The sequence below is a fragment of the Myotis davidii genome, unplaced genomic scaffold (assembly GCF_000327345.1).
Source record: "Myotis davidii unplaced genomic scaffold, ASM32734v1 scaffold10, whole genome shotgun sequence".
Classification (NCBI taxonomy): domain Eukaryota; kingdom Metazoa; phylum Chordata; class Mammalia; order Chiroptera; family Vespertilionidae; genus Myotis; species Myotis davidii.
The window spans coordinates 824,612-849,521 of NW_006283544.1; the positions used below are offsets into that span (position 1 = coordinate 824,612).

A 24,910-nucleotide genomic window follows, 5' to 3' on the forward strand; every position below is an offset into this window, starting at 1 on the left:
AGAAAAGCTATTTAGAATGGAAGGTCAGATAAAGAGCTTCACAGACAAGAAAAAGCTAAAGTTCATCACCACCAAGCCTGTATTATATGAAATGCTGAAAGGTATTCTTTAAGAAGAGGAAGAAAAGGGAAAGGTAAAGATACGAATTATGAACAACAAATACACATCTATCAACAAGTGAATCTAAAAATCAAGTGAATAAAAAATCTGATGATCAGAGTAAACTGGTGAATATAATAGAATCAGGGGCATAGAAAAGGAGTGGACTGACAATTTTTTGGGGGAAGAGGTGCTGGGGGGTGTGGGAATAGATTGGACAAAAATCGTACACCTATGGATAAGGGCAGTGGGGTGGTAAGGGCAGAGGGTGGGGTGGGAACTGGGTGGAGGGGACCTATGGGGGGAAAATAGAGGAACAACTGTAACAATCTGAACAATAAAGACTTATTAAAAAAAAAGACTTGTATTGTGAGGCTTTTACATACTCATGGGGGTTGATGTAGAACAAAAAGAGTTCTCTAAAACCATTTATTAAATGACACTAGGAATCTAAATAAAAATGAGCCAAAAAAATAGCCTTTCCTAACCTTTAGAAAATAAACACATGTTAGTGAAACTGTACTCATTTGTGTTATAAAAGCAGGCTTATGTCATATAACATATTATCACTTTAAGGTTTGGAAATATTGTTTTCCATGTGAACTTGTTTACTTGTTTGCTTAAATATGTTATATTTTTTTACATTTTGAATGTAATTGCTTGATTATAGTTTAGTACTACATAAGTTACCTAGCAAAATATTTTTTAAGAATCTTAAGCCTATGATGAAGATTCCTTGCATAAATTCAAAAAAAAAGTTTACCAAGGTCTGATTTTTACAATGGTGCTTTCCTATGGTATTGACTAAATATCTGGAAAGTATGCATTCTTGTCTTATGGCAAAACCCATGTATGAGGTTTGATACAGCCATTCTCTATTCAGTATACATATCTCTAAGGCATTAGGCCTAAAGAGTCATGGAAGCTTGAAGGAGCTTTGGAAATAATCTGTCTCCTGTAGATGATGGAAAAGTGACCGTCACTAGGTTATAGATCTTGAATGCAATAAAGTCAGAGGCCCAGATAGGAATTTAGCTCTTAGGGCTTTAGGTCAAAAGTTACACCTAAGGTCCTAGTGCTTTTGAATTTGGTGGTGGTGGTAGTGGTAATAATAATAATAATAATAATAGTAATAACTACATGATTAGTCTAGTAGTTTATCTCACTATGCTTTTGTCAGAAGGTAAGCAATACTGATGGTTAGTAATTACATGGACCATTTTTAGCACTTAATTAAAATGGGCGCACTGTGCTCTCATCAATGTGTTAATTTAAGATTTTGAGCAGGGAGTTCAGTATTAGCCATGTATGGTAAACTGAAAAATTTGAATTGCTTTTAGTATTAAGACTGAAATGGTTATGTTCCTGGGACCAGGACTGGGATTTTATGAGGAGGTGAATGGAACAGAGGAAAATTGAGAGCTGCAGTCTCTAAAGATCATTTGATACTACAGGCTAACGTGGCCTAGAAGATTAGTTTAGCTGTTTAGTTGATTATATTTCTTAGTTTCTTCCTTTTTTAGATTTATATGTATATAAAGGGGAGAGAATAGAAAATTGAATTCTGAATATTTGCATGTTGGGTCATTGAATTCTGAATATTTGCATGTTGGGCCAATAGCTGCACCTCTAAGTCAAAAGAAATATTCCAAAAATGTATTTGGAGGAGAAGTTTGTGGAGTTGGGGCCTATAGTATGGAAATAGAATGAGTTGCTGCTTTAGATAAAAGTTGCTTTGCAATTGCACACATTTAAATCATGAAAGCACATGGACATACGTATAACATTTATGTTTCAAAGTATGCTGTGTGATGAAATGTTTGTGAAGATACTTAAAACTTAAAAATGTGTTAAGAGTGTTGGGAGGTGGTATCTGAGCCGTGTGGAAGCAGATCTAGCAGCACCTGCAGCATTTGGATCTGTGGGCCAGGGTTGGGATGCTTTACCCATTCCTGAGATTCAATAATGGTTTCTGTAATATGAAACTGTTTAAACAAATCTGTTGTTACGTTTACAACTCATCTATCTTGTGATTTGTGCCTCCGTTTTTCTTCTTTATTAAAGAAAATCAAGGTTGTTGATTAAAGAAAAAAGTCAGAGCAAGCTTAGGTATTTGTGGACCTAGCAAAGATGGTCCACATTCTGAGTTAAAAGTTTATTTGCAGGTGTTTGTAGAGGGGATACTCTGCTGAACTTTCTGAAAGTGCCACGTCTTCATGTCAACTCTAAGATGAGTGCAACAAAAAATCCTTATTGTATATGTCATAAATTCTGTGAAAAAACTACCAGTTTTGTCATCTTTGAACATGGCTCTTGGGACTTTGCATACACAAAATTGTTCAGACTTTGGTATTTTATATTAATTTTTTAACTGAATTCGTATTATCACAATGTGAACTAGGTATGTATTTTCCCTTTTATAAGAGTGAGGCAGAAGTGAAGTAACTCAGCTAAGGAAAAAGATTTGGAATTTGAACCCAGAAATGTCTAACCTGATGTTTCTAGTAAGACTAGGTTTTTAACTCTTTTTGTCTCACCTTTCACATAATGAATTAAGCTAAATGCTACAAACTGTGAGGGGCACTTACTGAACTAGACCATAAATTGCTCTCCAGCATTTTCTAACTCTCTGGGCAGGCTGTTACTCTATTCTTCCATCACACCATGGGAGGAGAAGCAGGTTGAGAAAGTGATATTTCTTCTCATTTCATTGCAGTATCCATGATATGGAAGGTAATTTTTTTCCCTTCTATTAAGCAATAACCACATGTGTGAGCCAAGGATAAAAGAAAAATGACATTGGTAGAGTTTTCTTGCTATAGGTATAACCTACTTAGTTTCCTAGGAAACAGAAACATGATTTAAAAATATTGATTGAAAAAGCTTGAAGGAAATCCTAGGCCATTGTTTCTGCCTTTAAGATAGTTTCTCTGAAGAGATCAAGTTCAGTCATTGAATCTTTAATAACCACATTTTATTTAGAGTGCATCTTGCATATTAGGCGATTCTTTGGAATTTGATTGAGGTTCACTCTGATTTTAATATCTGGTGTCCTGTTGTTTTTCAGTTTTTTGTTGGTTTGCTTGTTTTTTCCCCCTGTGGCTGGGTATAGTCTACTTAGTCACCTTTTGATTTTCTGAGCACTATGCTGAATGCTGGTGAAAGGGACAGTGGCTGCAAAGAAAGATAAACAATTTAAGAAGAGCTTAGGCAGCAGTTCTCAACCTGTGGGTTGCGACCCCTGAAAATACATCCTGCATATCAGATATTTTCATTACGATTCATTAACAGTAGCAAAATTACAGTTATGAAGTAGCAACGAAAATAATTTTATGGCTGTGTCACCACAACATGAGGAACTGTATTAAAGGGTCGCGGCATTAGGAAGATTGAGAACCACTGGCTTAGAGTTTAGTTAGAATTATTTTATGGAAAACTTTCAGAGTTGTTTAAACGCAGCACCTTTCAGTATCACCAATTTAGATGCAAGCTTTCTGAGTTTATAACAGAACTGGGAAGCAGAGGACCTCCAGAAACAAGCTCTGAGCACTTGTCAGCACATGAGGATAGCTGAAAGGAACTGCTCAGGATGTATGTAGATTTTGAGCCTCTTTAAAAGAGAATAGCTAACTCATGACATGATGGAAGATGGGTAGGAATTTGGGTGGGGAAAACACTACCATCCACAGAGTATTTCATGAAGGTGTAAGAGATACAGGGTTTGTTTACATGTGGGGGACACTGTGTGTCCTTGATGGTATCACAATACCATCCTGAACACAACCCAACACACCCAGCGCAATTCTGCAATCAGATATGGGACTTGGCAGAGGTCACTCCGCACTGTAACCGGTGTTCAGAATGGTAACTCCAAGTCACTAAGAATAGTTTAAGTTTTCAGTATGTTCTTTGTACGGAGTTGGAAATATGTAACACAATTTATAAACATGGCTTTTAAAATTAGAATAATAAATATGTCCTGAAAAGTGTTCACTGTAAAAAAAGTTCAGACATCTTGGAGGTCTTATTCCTGGAGGAGTCTAGTGTTATTGTCATAAACCCCTGACATTTCTAATCTGAAATCCCATGTGGGGTTTTCAGTCATATCTCAAGGAAGACATGGATCTAAAAAAAAAAAAAAAAGGAAATGAACAGACCTTTGTTCTACCTGGAGATTTAAAAAATGTGAACTTTTCATGTTGGTGGGTATATGTTCAGCGTCTATAAAGTGTTGACTTTATTGATTAAATCTCATAAATGGAATTTAGAACTGAGTTTTCCTGTGAAATCTGAAAGATTAAGTACAAAGCAACTGAAAGGAAATAATACTGCATACCATGAGAAGAATAATTGTAGAACATATTACTTATGTAAGGTTTTTTGTGCTGAAAATATGTAGCTTCAAAAACGCTTTCAAAATGTAGCCAAATCAATAGAACAGTAGATCTAAGAGCTTTTCTGGTTGTGGAAAAAACAAACACACACATTCCCTGAGTCCCTCCTATGTGCCAGGTGTTGGGCTTCATTCTGGGGACTCCTCATCTAGTCCTTTCCCCTCAGAAATGTACAAGGCGGTGAGAGGAGACAACCCATGGGCTATGTAAAGGAAATGCAGAGGTTATGGACACCTCTTGTGCTCAGATCACTTCATCTCCAAAGGCCATGTGCCTACTCTTAAAGCTAGGAGCTCTTGTTTTCTCAATACCTGCAGGACCTATGTTTTATAGTTATTCACAATCAAGCCACTATCCTTGCTTTCTCATCTGCCTAGTGATTAAAGTATAGATAATTTGAATGAACAAGATTTTAAACTTTTCCAGCTGTGTTTGCGTGTATTTGTGTCTATGAAAACTTTGAGTACAGTATAGTATACGTGTATAAAAGATAGATGTATTTAAAGTATATAAGATTATGTACATCTGAATCTATAAAATACACTGACTTAAATTCTTGAATATGTATTTGTGTAACTTAAATATGGAATCTCTCCTAGCTATTATTTTTATTGTTTTCACAAATACACCTGGTGAGCTCTGAAATATTGGGGAAAACTAGTCCTTCTAAGGAAGGAATGACTTTCATATGCTTGTAATTAGTAACTAATGTTGAAATTGGAGTGCTTTAAATAATGGATTGCTATTTAAACCAAAATAATGCTCATTTACATTAGTTTATGTTTTTCTTTATTTTGCCTGCTTAGAGAAATCGGCCTGAGGTTTAATGGATTGATTATAGTCCCTCTCACTGTATATAATTACTAGGTTCACTTTTTGACTTTATTTTCTTTTTTGCATGTAATGATGTATTTTGGAAAACATTAGAATTTAAAAGCTGAAATATTGTTTAAAAATTAATTTAATCTAATTCTTTCATTTTATTTATAAGCAAGTGATAATGACTACTTGTGGTTTTTTTATAGGTTACAAATTGTCATTAAATGGAACTCCAGCTTTGTTTACATTATGATCTCTGTATTTTATTTCTTCATTCTTCATGTCATTTATTTTGGACATTAATGTCAGCAAGGACAACTGAAAGGGAACAAAGGAATTTCCATGTGAACTGGGAGACTTTAGATTTGTATAAATGTGCCTATCAAATAAATTGATCAATAAGTGGGAAGTAATTCTGAGAACTAGGATATACTAGGTATGACTTCTTCATAGAGTGGTGGAGGAAAGAGGACAGACCTGTTTTTGATGAGTGAAGAACATGAGCATGAGGAAAGTGAGGAAAATAACTGTATGTTTTGTGCTAATGAGATAAGTGTATAACCCAGAAATTGACTTTCTTTTCCAAGTTTTGAGTATACCGATCCCAGTCTGTCCTAAAAAAGAGAATTTAGCATCCTAAAGATGACCATGGTGACTTTTTTGTATTTCACTAGAGCAAATGAAACCACCACCAACATTACTACCACTATCCAGTGTAACCTTTAATAGACACTTACTTAACTTGGGCTGGTGGTGGTAGATTGTGGAGCACTACTTTGCATTCACTGAGGTGTCTAATGGAACTTTTTGAGTATGGCAGCAACATGGTGGAAATATTAATGTGAAAAGCTTAATCTGAGCAGCATGCGGATTGGATTTAATGGGAAGAAACTGTAGTCAAGAACACTAGGTAGGAAGTAAAAATTCTGGGCTACCCCACAATAAGAAAGTCTTAGAATGCAAGAAATAGGTAGAATTAAGAGTATTTTATGAAGAATATTTTGACTCCTGAAAATACAGATGTGGAGAAAGAGCGGGAAAGCGAAAGGATTTCAAGTTTTAGTCTGGGTGTTTGCGAGAATGGGTGACACCATTCACATAGGGACATTGTAGGAGAGTTGATTTGGGATTGGGTTCTGAGCTCAATAATGCCATATTACACATATGAGCTGGTAGTAGATCCTTTCAGTGGATGTGTGCTCATATCATTGGGATTATGGAACTGGAGCTCAGGTAAAATCTTTAAGCTAGAAAAAGTTTTGAGCATAAAGTTCTGGGTGAAGCTTTGAGACATAATTCAATACACTATGGAGAAACACAGCTTGCCTTCTTCAAACATTGCCATTTCAACACTTCCTTCCAAGATTATATTTCTGCTCCACTCTTTACTAGCAATTCCAAACTATGTGACTTAGCCAAATTAAGATGTGTTTGATTATGAGTAAAGAAAATGAACACAAACTGATTTTAAACAATAAAAGGAACTTAAGTGCCTGATAATAGAGAGTTCAGAGGGAGGTAAGTTCTGGATTAGTTTGATTTAACATCTCAAGAGTATCATCAAGGACAGATCCAGTTTCTATCTCTGTCAGTTTTTATGTCAGTCTGGCTCCTCCTCAAGTGTGCAGGAGTGAGAAGGAAGGTATCTTGTTTTCCACTTGTAGTGTGAGAAGTTGGTTTCTGGCAGCTTTCTTAGAAGATGGGACGTTTCTCCAGTACCACCTGTGATGAAGACACCATAATTCATCATAACCATCTGATGTTTCCCATTTATTTAAATCTTCCTTAATTTCTTTAAACAATGTTCTGTAGTTTTCAGATTATAGATTTTTGTATTCCTCTTGTTAAATTTATTCTTAAATATTTTATGTTTTTACTACTTTAAAAAAAATATTTTTATTGATTTCAGAGAAGAAGAGGAAGAGAAAGAGAGAAACATCAATGATGAGAGAGAATCATTGATTGGTTGCCTCCTGCACCAATTGGAGATCGGGTCCACAATCCAGGCATGTGCCCTTGACCAGGAATCAAACCATGACCTCCTGGTTCATAGGTTGACGTTCAACCGCTGAGCAGCACCAATTGGGCTATTTTATTATTTATGATATTATTGTAAATAGAATTGTTTTCTTATTGAGATATAATTGACATATAACATACTAGTTTCAGATGTACAGCATAATGATTCAGTATTTGTATTTACTGGGAAATGATCACCATAGTAAGTCTAGTTAACATTTATCACTATACATAGATACAATTTTTTTCTTGTGATAACAACTTTTAAGATTTACTCTCTTAGCAACTTTCAAATATGCAATACAGTACTACTGTATCAACTTTAGGTAGAATTGTTTTATTAATTTTATTTTTGGATTGTTCATACAAGTATATAGAAATATAGTTGATTTTTATATATTGATCTTATATCCTGCAACCTTGCTGAACTAATTTATTAGTTCTAATTTTTAAAACGAATTCCTTAGGAATTTCTGTCAATGGGGTCATGTCATCTGTGAATAGAGTTAGTTTTGCTTCTTTTATTCCAATCTGAATGGCTTTTATTTATTTTTCTTGCCTAATTGCCCTGGCTTGAACTTTTAGTACAAAGTTGAAGAGAAGTGGTGAAAGCAGACATTCTTATTATCTTCTTCCTGATCCCAGAGCAAAAAGGTTCTAGTCTTGAAGCATTAAGAATCATGTAAATTTTATTTGTTGATGTTCTTTATTATGTTAAATAAGTTTCCTTCTATTCATACCTTGTTGAATGATTTTATTGTGAAAATGATTTGGAATATTTCAAATGTTTTTACTGCATCTATTGATATGATTATGGTTTTTTTTAGTCTATTATTTTTAGTTATTTAGTCTATTTAGTTAATTGATTTTCAGATATTAAACCATCCTTGCATACCTGGGACAAATCCCACTTGGTCATGATATGTAATTCTTTTTATATTTTGCTAGTTTTGGTTCACTGGTATTGTGTTAAGGGTTTTTAACCTTTCTTCATAAGAGCTATCTGGTTATAGTTGTTGATGCTTGGTTGCAAGTAATTCATTTTTAATGCTTACATGTTTAGATTAATTGAAATTTTCAACATGTTTTCAGTGACTAATGTCATATTTCTTTATGGATTTATTTAAGTACACACATATTAAAAACAATGGCATGTGACTTAACAACCTACCATCATATTTTGAAGATTTTCTTTTTTAGGATTGGAAAGAGGCCACAGTAACACCTATTTTTTTCCAATGGAATGAGAGAATTTATTGTATTCATGAACCTGTTGTGTTTTCTGCTCTCCACCTTTTTATTTTTTTTTTTGGTGAGAGTGTTTCCTGACTCTCTGTATTTATAGGATTCATTTACCCCATTATTTACCTGAAAAGCAATGACTATATTAAAGTATGAATAATATGAATTTTATGGAGATTAAGCTCGGATTTGTATTTAGTGTTTTATTACTTTCTTTGATGATTAGAACAGGCAATTTTACAAATGAATAATTGCACAGTTCCACTAGAGTTAGTAGAATAATTTGTTGCAAAGTTTTCTTATTTTTCAAGAGCTTACAACAAAAGTTGTTTACAATCCAGTCCGAAAATTTAAACCTGTTGTCTTGTAACATCCCTATATGGGTACAATTGAAGTTTGTATATTTAATCATAATTCCTTGTGAGTGATTTTAACAGTTCAGAGTGCTTTCTCATTTGTTATCTAATGTGGTCATCATCTAAGCCTTGTTAAAAATGGTAGAATTAATATGGTCTTAATTTGTTAGATAAACAAATTCAAACATTGAAAAGCCTTAAAGTTGCAGATCTATATTGTAGCATTAGAAAGATAGTAACTTAGGTGTTGAGAATTCCAGCCATATTTCCTTATTATAAATAAAACCAGAAGCTCGGTGCACAAATTCGTGCATCAGTGGGGTCCCTCAGCCTGGCCTGCGGGATCAGGCTGAAACTGGCTCTCCAACATCCCCTGAGGGGTCCCAGATTGCAAGAAGGCGCAGGCCAGGTCGAGGAACTCCACTGGTGCACGATTGGGGCTGGGGAGAGACGCAGGTGGTTGGCCAGCTGGGGAGGGACTGCAGGAGGACATCAGGGCATGTCTGGCCCATCTCGCTCAGTCCCAATCAGCCAGACCCCAGCAGCAAGCTAACCTACCATTTGGAGTGTCTGTCCCCTGGTGGGCAGTGCACATCATAGCGACTGGTCGACCAGTCGACTGTCTGCCCCCTGGTGGTTAGTGCATGTCATAGCGAGTGGTTGAGTGGCCTTAGCATATCATTAGCATAATATGCTTTGATTTGTTGAACAGCCAACTGGCTGACTGGACACTTAGCATATTAGGCTTTTATTATATAGGATTATGTCCATAAAAGTATCACCTAATGACCATATTTTGATTTCCTAATGGCACTAGTCTTTTTCTGTTTGTTTTTTGGTATACTAGAGTAGAAAAATAGCCCAGGCAACATTGTCACCAGCACAGTTGTTTCTATGGTGGATTCAATGCCTCTGAGGAATGGTATTTATGCTTTTGTGGAGTTTTTAGCAGACTCTTGCCCTTTAAGATTGAGAGAGAGAGATTTTTTTTGTCCCAGTCTGTAGGATACCACTCCCTCCTCCAGTTCCTCACCCTTGTGAAATTTCTAAGTTTAGGAATATATAGGTAAAACTGCCCTGGATCATGCCCTCATTAGTGTTCTTTTTGTTAAGAACACGCCTGGTGCACTAACTAGCAGTTCTTTCTTTGCTGCTCATTAACTGTTTGTGCACTCAGTGGGGCTTCATTGATTGCCCAATTCAGGATTCCTCTGCACAGTGATTGAGAAACACCAGTTTAGTATAGATTAGTACCTTATACTTTATGGAGATTCTCATTTGATGCTAACAACTAAAGAATTTACTATCTTTAATTTATATATATAAAAGTCTACGTGACTGGCTCACCAGCTGACCAGACACTGACCACCGGGGGCAGACCCTCAACGCAGGAGCTGCCGAGCAACAGAGCAACAGCAACTTTGCAGAGTGCTCTCTCGCACTCGGAGACCCCTCAGGGGATGTCAGACTGCTGGTTTCGGCCGATCCCCGCAGGCCAGGCCGAGGGACCCCACTCATTCCGCAGATGCCCTTGGAGCTCCAGCACCACCCCAGTGCGGCTGGCGGGGGAGGGAACACAGGAGATTGACTCCAGGGCGTGTCTGACCATCTCACCCAATCCCGCCCCTCTGGCCACTTTCTAATTAATTTCCTTTCAGTGTGCCTGAAACCATGCACCAGGCCTCTAGTTTATAAATAATAACCCTCTGAGCTTCAGGAACTTGAATGACATGACTAGAAGCTGGCACACATCTGACTTCTATCCATTTATAAAGTCTGCGAACAGGGAGTACATTTTGCACAAATGTTTATTCCCTGCTTCATGCCTTGTGTCTGCACCCACTCTGCCATTTTGATATTGCTACTCAGACGATTCTAGACTCAGGGAAGGAGCCTGAGGCTCTGTTCTTAGGGCCAGAGGCATCAGCTGCTTTGAGAAGTGAGAAAGATTTTTATATTGAAACCATTCTGCTGTTTCCTCTGTGACCTAGATAACTTCAGACAAAGGACTCGTGTCAACATTTACATTGTGTGCACTTCTGGTTCCATGTGCTTTTGATGGCAGAATTCACATAGCTGCTGCTTTGTGTCCAAGTTTGAAATATGATTTCTTGAGCAAATAATTAAAAACGAAAAACAGATTAAATCCTTATCAGATGTCACACTGGCAAATATATGTTCTTCCATGCAGCGGGCTTTCTTGTGTTTTTGTTGATGGTTTCTTTAGCTGTGCAGAAGCTTCTTATTTTGATGTAGTCCCATTTGTTTATTTTCTCCTTAGTTTCCGTTGTCCTAGAAGATGTGTCGGTAAATATATTGCTACAAACTACTAGTATATCTGATATTTTGCTGCCTATGACTTTTTCTAGGATTTTTATGGTTTTCCATATTATGTTCAAGTCCTTTATCTATTTTGAGTTTATTTTTGTGTATGGTATAAGTTGATGGTCTAGTTTCATTTTTTTTTTCATCTATCTCCAGTTTTCCCAACACCATTTATTGAAGAGACTGTCTTGACTCCATTGTACGTTCATGCCTCCTTTGTCGAATATTAATTGAGTATAGTGATTTGGATTGATTTCTGGGTTCTCTAGTCTATTCCATTGGTCTATTTGTTTGTTCTTGTGACAGTACCAGGCTGTTTTGAGAACAGTGGCTTTGTAATACAGCTTGATATCTGGTATTGAGATCCCACCTACTTTGTTCTTCTTTTTTAGTATTGCTGCAGCTATTTGGGTTATTTTTATATTACAGATGAATTTTTGGAAAGTCCGTTCTAGGTCTGTGAAATATACCGTTGGTATTTTAATGGGGAGTGCATTGAATCTATAGATTGCTTTGGGTAGTATGGACATTTTAATGATGTTGATTCTTCCAATCCATGAACATGGTATGCTCTTCCATCTGTTTATGTCTTCCTCTATCTCTTTTTTCAGTGTCCTGTAGTTTTCCATGTATAGGTCTCTTACCTCCTTATTTAAGTTTATTCCTAGGTATCTTAATTTTTTTTTGTGGCAATGGTAAATGGGATTGATATTTTTAGTTTCTCTTTCTGTGAGTTCATTACTGGTGTATAAAAATGCCATAGATTTCTGGGTGTTAATTTTGTATCCTGCTACATTGCCAAATTCATTTATTAAATCAAGCAGTTTTTTGATGGAGTCTTTAGGGTTTTCTGTGTACAATATCATGTCACCAGTGAATAATGACAGTTTTATTTCTTTTCATTCAACTTAACAAAAGAAAGATAAACAATCCAATAAAAAATGGGAAAAGGACCTACATAGACACTTCTCGAAAGCAGACTTACAGAAGGCCAAGAGGCATATTTAAAAAAATCCTCAAAATCACTAATCATCTAAGAGATGCAAATCAAAACAACGAGGTACCACCTCACACCAGTCAGAATGGCTATCATCAACAAATCGATAAATGACAGGTGCTCATGAGGATGTGGAGAAAAGGGAACCCTCGTACGCTGCTGGTGAGAATGCAGACTGGTATAGCCTCTGTGGAAAACAGTATGGAATTTCCTCAAAAAATTAAAAATGAAATTCCCATTTGACCCAGTGATCCCACTTCTAGGAATATATCCCAAGAAATAAGAAACACCAATCAGAAAGAACATATGCACCCCTATGTTCATAGAAATGCAATTTACAATAGCTAAGATTTGGAAACAGCCTTAAGTGCCCATTAGCAGATGAGTGGATAAAAAAGTGGTGGTACAGCTACACAATGGAACACTATGCTGCTGTAAGAAACAACTCTTACCATTTATAGCAGCATGGATGGGCCTGGAGAGCATTATGCTAAGTGAACTAAGCCAGTCAGAGAAGGATAAGTATCGCATGATCTCACTCATTTGTGGAATATAATGAACAACATAAATTGATGAACAAAAATAGATCCAGAGACTTAGAATCACTGAACAGATTGTCAAACCTCAGAGGGAAAGCAGGGGAGGGTTGGCGGGGGTGTTGAGAGGGTAAGAGAGCAATCAAAGAACTTGTATGCATGTAAGCATAACCAATGGACACAGACAAAAGAGGGGTGAAGGCTGGGGCTGGGGGAGCAGGGGGAGCAGGCTGGGAGAAGACAGTGGGGAAAATGGGGACATGTAATACTTTCAACAATAAAGAATTCAAAACAAAACAAAACAAAAACCCCCCAAAAACAACAAAAATGATTTTAAAATTGAAAGTACTTTTACATTTACACAAAATATTAGTAGCTTAGTACTTTTTCATAGATTTTAATGCATAAAATGGAAACCAGGCTGAAAGTAAAACTACCCTGAAATTTTATCCTCATTGAGGATAATCATTGCTAAATCATGGTTTCAGCAATCATCAGCAGTCCCTATTTCAATATAGATACTTGGCTTTTTGCTTGGAAAATGAATTGTTCTGTAGCATTTTTCAATGCTTGTCCCACTAACAATTTGCACCAGATTTATCAGAAGTATGGTTAAAATGCAGAGTCCTGGGGCTAATCTCTGATGACTAAATCAGAACTTTTGATGGTGGGCCCAGGAATTAGCAGTTTTGCAAGCTCCCCATTGATTGTGGTAAACTCCGAAGTTAGAACCCCACTAGCAAGTAAATAGCAGGTAAGAATTCGAGTCACAACCATTTATGGCTGCTTTGATATTTATATCTTGAAATAAGGATGATAATAATAGTAGCTACACTGAAGAAGTGTGGTGACTTATATGTAATCTAATTACGTATATAGAAAGTGCTCAAGAAATGCTATTGGTCGTAGGGGTGGTCTATGTTGCCTGCTATTGTACCCACATGATATAATACCTGATAGGGCTCATAATCCCCTCAAAGAGGAATGTGAGAGTGTTACCAGAAAAATAATTTTCAAGAGTTATGCAAGCAGTGCCAGACATTGGCAAACTGTGGCCTACAGCCTGTTTTTATAAATAAAGTTTTATGGTGCACAGTCACCCATTTGTTTAATGTTGCCTGTGGTAGGACATGAATGATAACACGTTTCTAGAATTCAATGTGAATTCAAATTTGGCAGTAAGGAAGCCCAGCTGGGCATACGACTATGCCTACCTACATGTTCTCTATACTAATTCCCTTTCCCATGTTACTATTTGTAGGGACTATAACACCTGAGTCCTGAGGGTCTCCAAAGCATTTACCCAGCTGGCTACCCAGATGCTAAGATGGTTACAGGACCCTGACAATGATTTTTAGGTGGAATGAGAAGGCAGTGGTATATTCCTTTTACATTCTCATTTATATATGTAAAGACTTTTACATATATAAAGACTTTTACATATATAAATGAAAACACAACAGACATTTATATTAGTCTTTATTAGAAATGTTTGGGGAGATTGAACAGTTAGAGGGCTGTGCTGTGTTCATGTAGGTTTGATTGTAGGTGTTTTTGTATTTCTTTCTTCCGAGGTGTTTTGTGTTTTTCTCTCTATGTATGTGTCATTCCCCCTTCACTAGTTCCCTGATTCCATTTTGCCCCTCATCTTGCCTCTTTAACTGGCAAAGGTATGGAGTGTATGCTACATACATAAGTAGCACAGCATTTAATATTTTTCTTAAAGAAAAGCTCCCTGCTGACTTTGATTAGTATTTTTATGAGCTCACTGACTCTACAATAAGGAGAAAAAATTCCTGTCCCCTGTTTTCTTGGACTCTGTGTCGCTGGCTCGGAGTGTTTGATTGTTTGATGGAGTGGTAAAATTCCCCTGGTGTTTCCTACGCACTGTAAATTTGGAAAACACATACAATATTCTTGGGGGCTTTATTGTTTCCTAAACCATCTATTTAAATACTGTCCCAAAGCTTAAACGGAACACTATTATTGTGGCTAAGGATAATAGGTTTAATGGAGTAGTGGAGTAGGAATTCATTACTATCTTCATAACCATGCAGAAGCTAGCAGTCCTGCAAAACACCCAATAAGTTCGAGTGATCATTAAATTTTGCCAATACCATGGTAGCTTTATAATGGTTAGTTGTAGTGATTTGTAAGTGGAGTGGTGAGAAGCACTTGACCTTTAAGTCCAAGGAGGCTTTTCTAAATCCCTGATATTTGGGAAAGAGGTGTCCATAAGGACAGGAGTCAAGAGGAAATCGATCGCCTGTCACTGGGCAGAACAGAATCATTTAATGCACAGTTTCCCTTCATACATCTGTAGCAGAGTGAGGAGCTTTCAGGGTATTATTTTATATTGAGACTTCTGCAAACTTGAGAATGTTCGTAGGGAATGGTTGACTTGCCTCTCTTTATTTTCCTTTTGTTGTTTATCAGACATTTATATTTGTTTCTATTTGTTTTATTATCCTAAATTTTTATTGGATTATGAGACATAACATTGAATGCACCAAGTGAATTGAATTTATTTTTAATAATGAACTTCACATACTTGTTCTATGACATTAAAATAAATGATTTTGTCATTTGAATTATTGTTACACTTTATGATCCTGTGCTTATGTTCTTGCTTTCCCCCTAAAATTCCCATCTGCTACTTCCTCCCCACTATATTCCCTCTTCTATTTCAACTCTCAAAACCTCATTCCTAGTTCATATGCCATCTGCTCCAAGAAGCTGTCCTGCTTTCCAAAGTCACAGCAAATGAATTCTTTTTTGCATTTTAATTTCTATACTCCTAGAGACAATTTGCCTAGACTTCTTTATCATAGTTATTTCATTTGTTTTTTTTTTAATGTTAGGAGATACATATATATATGTCAGGCTGAAACTTGAAATTACCATTATTCAACTGTTTTTTAGCATTAAACATAACAAGTTCCTGTGGTTGAACGTCATTATTCAACACTGAACGCACACACTTTTGAAAATAAACTATGGTCTGAGTTACTTAAAACTCATCTTGGACTTGGATTTGTGTATCTCTCCATCCTAGAGAACAGGTACAAAATTTTGTACATGACAACTGGGTTCAAGAAATGCTAGTGGAAATGAAATCAATTGGACTGTTTACCATTATTCTTTAAAAGACAGCTACTAATTGGTGATCTAGAGCCACATCTTTTTAAAGCCAGAATATTTAAGTTCATCGTGTGTACTTTGCCCAGCCCATTTCAACATTGTAGTCAGATAACTAAAGTTAACCTTTTTGTCTCCAAGTCACTGTTCCTTATGTTTTAGTCCTATACTGTATTGTGCAGGGATCCTCCAACTACGGCCTGCGGGCCACATGCAAATACAAATATTGTATTTGTTCCCGTTTTGTTTTTTTTACTTCAAAATAAGATATGTGCAGGGTGCCTAGGAATTTGTTCTTTTTTTTTAAAACTATAGTCTGGCCCTCCAATGGTCTGAGGGACAGTGAACTAGCCCCCTGTTTAAAAAGTTTGAGGACCCCTGCACAATACAGTATATGATATGCTATTGAGTTGGCTCAAGTGATCTCCACAGTGTCCTGTCTTCAACAGCCCCGCTCAGCTCCTGTAGACTCATGTCTATGGCTTCTTTCGTGGAGTCATTCTGTCTCAACTTTTCTCTTTTCCTGCTGCCTTCTGTTTTTCTCAGCAGCATTGTCTTTTCCACAGAACCTTGTCTTCTCATGATGTGCCCCAAGTAGGACAGCTTCAGTGTTGTGGCTTTTGTCTGCAGCTATGGTTCAGGCTTAATTTACTCTAGGATCCGCTTGTTCATCTTCCTGGTAGTCCAGGGTATCCTAGAGCTCTCCTCCAACACCATATCTTAAATGAATCCTTTTTTTTTCTATGCTGTATTACCTTTGTTGAAACACTTTTCTTTACTTTGCCCATGTTTGTCTTATTTTTCTTTACCTAATGCAAAAGTAATAATTTACAGAAATTTTTCTGATTGTTCTTTACTGAACTCTTGGCTGAAGGTCTGTTAGTGTCCCCCCTGCCCCGGAAAACATTCTCTGACTTCTTTGTTTAATCATGAGGGGGGAAAAAATTCTTTTCTTCTTTTGAAGTGACATTTTGTGCTTGTTAAAGATCCAGTTAAATCAAAGGAGATAAAAATTGTGCTGACAACCTTGGACATACCCTGTCCGTTGCCAGAAATAGCCAACTAGATACTCATCTTGCACAGAAATACGTGCATGTTCATTCTCACTAAAAAAATCTTGTGTTGGTCATACTTAGAGGAGTGGAAATCTAAGTTAGCTCTGGTGTGGAACCTGTGGTGTGGGGAAGATGAGGTAGAGTTGGAGGGCACAAGGTATGGTGTTGAATGAAGGGAGAAAATTGTGCTTTTTCTTTATTGACAGTTTTCTTAGCTTAATACCATATATTCTTTCTTAGCTATTTATAGTAGAGTACTTTCTTTGTGCTGAGTTATAAGACCTTGTCTGTCAACCTCTTTTACTACTTTGCTGTTTAATTGCTTTTCTGGTTTTCTAGAACTGTTGGGAGCAGGAAACCTACAGACCCAATGGAAAACTTGGAGCTCTTCCTAAAGTAGAATGTAATGCAGATATTGCTGTCAGAGGACCTGGGCTCCCCCAGTTAGTATCAATTTAGTGACAGGATATATTGTAGAGTAACTTTAAGGGGCTTCCTTTGTCCCTGTCCTCATCAGTATTAATCTTTCTTAGTGATCTTTTCAAGCTGATCAGTTTCCATTGTGGGAAATATTTTACATACATCTACACACAGATTTTAAAACCAACATGAAGTGTAAAACATGGGTGCTACTGTGTTTTAATTACTTTAGTTTGGAAACTGATAGATCTCTGCTGGTTCTAGGTCCATCACCTGGGGAGTTTTTACACATAGTGGTGTCCTATCCCAATTTCCAGAAATTCTTTTTTTTTTTTAATATATTTTATTGATTTTTTACAGAGAGGAAGGGAGAGAGATAGAGAGTTAGAAACATCGATGAGAGAGAGACATCGATCAGCTGCCTCCTGCACATCTCCTACTGGGGATGTGCCCGCAACCCAGGTACATGCCCTTGACCGGAATCGAACCTGGGACCTTTCAGTCCGCAGGCCGACGCTCTATCCACTGAGCCAAACCGGTTTCGGCCAGAAATTCTTAGTCAATAGTTTGTGATGGGGCTCAGGAAATTTTTATTTATTTACATATATATTACCTTTTAAGAAAACAAAAGCCTCTATCCCTTTTAAGCATATAGTTCAGTAGTATACATTCACCTTGCTGTGCTACAGACATCCAGAACTTTTTCATCTTGCAAACTCTATACCTATTAAACAACTTATTTCTCCCTCCTCCCACTCTGTGGTAATCATTCTATTTTCTGTTTCTATGAACTTGCCATTTTTGATGTTTTATATTAATGGAATCATACAGTGTTTGCCTTGGCTTATTTCACTTTGCATAATGTTCATCTATTTTGTACCATGTTATAGGATTCCCTTCCTTTTTAAGGCTGAATAATCCATTGCAAGCATATACCACATTTTGTGTATCTGTTCATCTGTCAATGGACATTTGGGTTCCGTCCACCACTTGGCTACTGTGAATAGTGCTGCTGTGAACTTGGGTGCGCAGATATTTCTTAGAGACCCTGCTTTCAAATCTTTGAGAAGTGGGATCTCTGTTCCAATTTTAAATGTTTTGAAGAAATGCCATAGTGTTTTTCATAGCGGTTGCACTACTTTACATTTGCATTAACAGTGCACAAAGGTTCCAGTTTCTCCACATTCTTGCCAATACATGTTCATTTCTTTTTCTGTTTTTTGACCTTTCTGATGGTAGCCATCCCCATGGGTGTGAGGTGTCAAAGCATCTTTTAAAGGCCCCCTGGTATTCTGAGGCAGACCAGGTGTGCGAACCACTCTCTTAGCAAATCTTTATGCTTCAGAGACTGCACCTATGCCAGCTTTAAGAATCAGTAAGAGAACATAGAACCTTCTCTCCATTCCAGTATTTCTTCAAAGAGGTGTGTATGCAAACGCTACCTCGTCAAGTTTACTAACTAGTTGTACTGCATTTAGGTTCTTTGTAGCTCAGAATTGTTAGTTTTGTGATTCTGTCTTGCACATTTTTTCCCTGTGGAAGTATTTATTATTATCATTTTTAATTGTGATAAAACATACATAACATAAAATTTACCATCTTAAACCAGTTTAATTGTACAGTTAAGTGGCATTAAGTACATTCAGATTTTGTGTAACCATTACCACCATCCATCTCCAGAATTTTTTCCATTTTGCAAAACTGAAACTCTATACCCATTAGACAATAATTCTCTATTTCCTCCTCCTCCCAGCTCCTGGCAACTACCATTCTACTTTCTGCCCATAAATTTGACTACTCTAGATATCTCATACATGAAATCATTCTGTATCTGTGTATCATAAAAGTGAAATCATATAGTGTTTCTGTTTGCCAGGCTTATTTCAAATAAAAATTTTGTGCACTTTTAAAAAGTATTTAATTAACATTTATGAAGTGTCCTTGGAATAGAATGCCATCTATCATCGAGTCTAGATGCATATCCTCTCCTCTTCAAACACTTTTTGAACATGTCTGAAGGCAACTTAGCATTGTGTAATAATTTAATTGACAGTTTTTGTTTCTTGCACATAAAGTAATGGTACATTTTATAATTGATGGGAACTTATTTTCAGTGACAGTAAGGTAGGTGATTTCTGTAAGGGAAAACAATTACCTAGAAAACATTCATTTAGGGGTGCCCTTACCGCTTCCAGACTGTAAATGTTTTAATTTAACTAAAGAAGAGCAAAGCTATTTGGTGTCATTAATCAGTACATTCGAATCGTTACTCTGAATGATTATGCTTCATTTATTTTGTGTCAGAATGTTTTCCACACAATAATAGCGAATAAAAGTGTGTCATTAATTACACTTGAGCAGCTCATACATGTGTGGGTATATATATATTTCCGTATCATCACACAATGAGGGAAATTTTAACACAAGGAAATATTATTCCTTTTACAAAAGAGTTGAAGATTTAATTAAATAATGATATTAAATTCACAACCATTTATAATTGTGCCTTATAACAGTTTTAAATAATGCTTGAAAAGGTTTGGAGAAACATTTACATATGCCCGTGTCTTCTCTTTCTAAATACAAGGCATTTTTAATTATGGTTTTTATCTTTGGGAGGTAATAGTTACATGCTTTGGAGAAAAGTGTGACTATTTTTTTGAAATGGGATCGATTACTTTGCAGAGCTTCACTGTGATGGGATTTCTGAAAAACATTTAATTACTATAAAAAGTTACAATTCTGTGCATGGGATTTTGCATTTGCCCCTTTACTGGAAATATGGACCCATGCTGATAAGAATGACGATGTCAGTCTGCCCTTGTAGATGTCCAAACTCCATGGCCCTCAGCAGTGCTCCGTTTAGCTCTTACCTTTCTCCGGGCGAGCAGGACTCTTGTCAGGAAACTGCAAAACAAATGAACAAACAAAACCCACTTGCAGTATATAATTGCAATATTATAAAAACGCACGGTATCTTGCTAAGTCCCAAAGGCAGAAGAAGTTAGCTAGCCACCAGTTTGTTTCTTCAGCTGCCCTTATTTTTCAGAATAAATTAAAGGACTTAATTTGTAGTTCAGTAACTTCTTAAAAATGACAAAAAAACCCTCTCTCTCTTCTATAGATGAGAAAATACAGAGACAGGAGACATGTAAGCAGTTTAAGTGATGCTACAGGGAAAAGTGGGTGGAGAACATTTTAGAGATTCTTGGAGAAAGTCATAGTTTCTCTCTGAACTCTGTCCCCCTTTGTAACAAAGCCAAAATAGCTTCAACTCTATTGTTTTTCAAGCACCAAACCATTTCAAATGTTTTTTTTTAAAGCTCTGCTTCATTCTTATAGTGAGCTTCTGATTTATAATTTTTATTGAAATTTTGAGTAATTGGTCAGATCTAGGAATTCTGATTATCAGGCCCATTTCATTTTTACTACATCACACTTGGTGATTCACTGATAATCACATTTCATCCCCCGCTCCCCAATTATGATATCTTTCATTTAAGTATTTTAACATTAATTTCTATAGTTTCAAATTTTTGCTCTAGGCTGTGATTTTTAAAAAGCTGTTGAAGCCCAAATTCTGTTAGTATTGAAAGCACTCTGGATTTTAGGAGGATGTGAAAAAGAAAATGAGATTTAGCACTAAAAATTATTTACATTAGTATTTTGTGGAATATAGTAGTCCATGTATAATTATGAAAAAAGTCATTTATAAAGTATTTTAAAACTATACTTAAACATTCTTTTTAAAAAACTATTTCTTATTGATTTCAGAGAGGAAGGGAGAGGGAGAGAGAAACATCAATAGTGAGGGAGGCTCACTGATCGACTGCCTCCTGCACACCTCCCACTGGGGATCCAGCTTGCTACCCAAGCATGTGCCCTTGATGGGAACCAAACCTGGGGCTCTTCAGTCTGCAGGCTGATGCTCTATCCACTGAGCCAAACCAGCTAGGGCAACATTCTTTTATATATAAAATACATAATATAATTCAAGATATAATTCACATACTATACTATTCACCCATTTAGAGTATGCAATTCAGTGCTTTTTAGTACATTCACAGGCTTGTGTAGCGATCACCACAATTTTATAACATAAGGAAACCTATTTTTAAAAGTAGAGGTATTCAAAGACATCCGGATTGTTTGCAGTTTTTAGATGCTACAAATAGAGCTGCTTAAAAAAAAGTATGTGTGATTATAACAAAATAATTAATCTTCAAATTAATGTCAGAATCATGTCTTTAAAAAACCTTTAATTATACTGTAATTACTTCTCAGCTATTCAGAGACATTTTGTGCCAGTGTGCTGAGCTGGAAAACTTTACTAAATGTGAAATCCTTTTTCTTTTCTTTCTCTCTCTTTTTTTAATTGTTACTGTTATATCAGTGTCTTAGTTTTCTTCATTTTTATTTTTAAAAGTTGTTGGTCAGAAAAGTGAAATGGATGATGTTTGCTTAAACAGATGAGTTTTCTATATTATTGTAAGGGCAATAAACACATGTGTGGTTACTAAATGTAGGCTAGATAACTGTTTTAGCTTATCAAGTTCACACGGATCCTGGGTAGAAAATTTATCACTTATTGAGCAGTGGTTCTCATTATTTGACGCAGATTATAATCACATGAGTATTTAACAATATTAGTACATGCCCAGCCAGCATGGCTCAGTGGTTGAGTGTAGACCTATGAAGGCACATGGCCCGGTTGTGGGCTTGGTCTGGGTAGGGGGTGTGCAGGAGGCGGCTGGTTAGTGATTCTCTCACATCATTGATGTTGCTATCTCTCTCCCTCTCCCTTCCTCTTTCTTTAAAATAAATTTTAAAAAATTTAAAAAATTCTGCAATGTAATTTAATTTAATCTGGCATGGGACCCAGATGCCAGTAGCTAGCAAATACCTGCTCTATAGAAGCTCCTTCCTTTCCTTTCTTTTCTTTCTTTCCTTCCTTCGACATTTATTAAGTGCCCAATGTCTGTTCCAGCACTGTTTTATACTCTGAGGATATAAATAAAATTTGGAGTTCTTACATTTGAGTTGGCAAAAGATGCATAATAAATATTTGTTGAATCGAATAAAATCACAGCTGAGCCCTTTTGGCATACTGCTGTGCTACGCCTCAAATCCTTTATAGAAATCATGTCTTTTTTATATCCAGGAATATTTCAAGCACTGCCTGTCATTTCCTTACTGTCTGTTTCCTTCCCCTTTTATACTGAGGGACACCCCAAATCTAGCTGGCCTTAACTCAGCAGGATCAAGTTGGTCAGCACTCAGTCCTCACTTTTCCATGTGTCACAAACTTACCTGGGTCCCCCCAACAACTGAGTTTTGAGTAAGCTCACTGTTAAGTTAGATGACAGAGACAGGGGACACCCTGACCTGTAAGTCAGAGAAGGCTGTCCAAAGAGGACCTGTGCATTCTGACTTGATGGGTAGATCCCAGCCTTCTACTCAGCTCCACTGTGCACTTCTTCCCTGGGAGCAGAAAGGAGGAGGAATGGTGTGATGCTATACTTGTTTATAAATTTGCGCTGGGTTGATCATCTCTCCTGTGCTTCAAGTTGCTTGGGTATTTCGAAGTTGACTTTACTTATCAAAGGAAAAAAAAGTGCTTACAAGTAGTAGCAAAATGTTCATGGATGTGCCTGTACATGTGCTCATACACATATTTAAGAGTGAGAAAAAGTAGCAGAAGAAGCGGTTTTAATGTTTAATCAGTGTGTGTGTGTGTGTGTGTGTGTGTGTTTGTGTGTGTGTGTTTGTGTTATTTATTTATCTACCTATCTATTTATTTATTTTTTATTTTCCAGCTCCTCAGTATGAAGAAAATATCTTCTGAATAAGAATAAGCAGGTATGTGTTGCTGGATTTTGTATCTTGCTGTGGTGCTTCTAGTGGAAATACAAAATGGAGGAAGAAAGAAAGACCGCAAGGTTTATTAATAAGGCATTCCTTCTGGTTGCGTCTCTGATGCCACTATTGGCATTATTAAATTTATATAATGCAAAATGAATAATACTAATTAGAATTTATATATGCAGTAGTGAATACTATTAACCAGCTAAAACATGTCCCATTGTGCTTTTACCTTATAAATGAAGTAATTAAAGTTTAGCTAGTGAGGTTCTTCCTCAACCCTCAATGTTTGAACTTTTTATTCGGGCCTTTTCACTTTGTAAATAAGTTATTCTTTGGACGTGTATGCATTGGTGTATGTATTTTAAAGGATTTTGTTGGAAACTATAAGTACTCCAAAGGAGCTTCTGTGTGGCCACCATTAGAACAAAGCTTCCTAATTTCAGTGTCATTAAGTAAGCAGCTGGAGCAGCTGAATTCAAAGGAACAAGCATAGTTATTGACTGATTTCTCTAAAAACAGCCCAAACAAAGCATTTCCTTAAGCAACATTGAGCAGGATTTGGAACTTCCTATGCTTCCAAAATGTCTTAGAAAGGTTTACGGAAATGCAAAGGTCAACATTACTGCATGCGATTCCTCTCCTCCACCTCCAATCCATGGTAATTGACTTCATTGAAAAATCTTGTATTTTAAAGTCATAAAATCATATGATCAGAATCTCTAGGCAAAAAAAACACAAATAAAAAAATACAAGAAATAGCCAATGGAAGTACATGCTCATATCAGTTACTCCCAGATAATTGTTTGTAATGTCAGGGCGGCAGGATGGTACAAATGCTGCTTAGTTTAAGAAAAAGAAAGTTTCAAAAGTTGTAGCTTATATTACAGTGATCATGTGCTATTTTTACGTTATTTCATTTCTTGTAGGTAGTTAAGTGGAGTAATCTTTAATATGAACTTCTATAAACATGTTGGAATTGATAGTGATCAGGAGTTGGCCAGAATTCATTCATGTATTTTTTCATAGTAATCATGCTTTCATTCGTTTTTATCATAATCATGCTTTCTTCAGTTTTTCTTATATTTTTGTTGGGATATAATTGACATATCTATACTAATAAAAGAGTAATATGCTAATTATACTGGAAGACCTTCCAGATATCTTTTGGGACAAAGCAATGGTGGCGGAGCTGAGGCAGAGGTGGTTAGGGACAATAGGCTGGCAGGGGAGAGCAGTTAGGGGTGATCAGGTCGGCAGGGGAGGGCAGTTGGGGGCAGTCAGGTGTACTTTCAGGTGTACATGATTAGGTGGATATTTGTATATAATTATTGTGAAATGATCATCACAAAAGTATACATAACATTCATCACCACACATACTTATAATTTTTTTCTTGTGATGACAACTGTTAAGATGTACTCTTAACAACTTTCAAATTCACAACACAGTATTATTAAATACTAGAGGCCTGGTGCACGAAATTCATGTACAGGGTGTGTGTGTGTCCCTCAGCCCAGCCTATACCCTCTCCAATCTAGGATATCCCTCTCACAATCAGGACTGCTGGCTCCCAACCGCTCACCTGCCTGATTGCTTGATTGCCCCTAAGCACTCCCCTGCCAGCCTGATCAACACTGAATTGTTT

General features: G+C 36.6%; 1 protein-coding gene across 3 annotated transcripts in view; it reads left to right on the forward strand.

Annotated features, from left to right (window-relative positions):
* KLF12 (Kruppel-like factor 12) overlaps positions 1-24,910 on the forward strand; it is a 450,697-nt gene that overhangs the window by 60,179 nt on the left and 365,608 nt on the right. For all 3 annotated transcript variants that reach the window (XR_001514057.1, XM_015564759.1, XM_015564762.1), the window contains exon 2: positions 23,217-23,259. The gene's annotated coding sequence lies outside the window, so the exon portion shown is untranslated. The remainder of the gene's footprint in view (positions 1-23,216; positions 23,260-24,910) is intronic.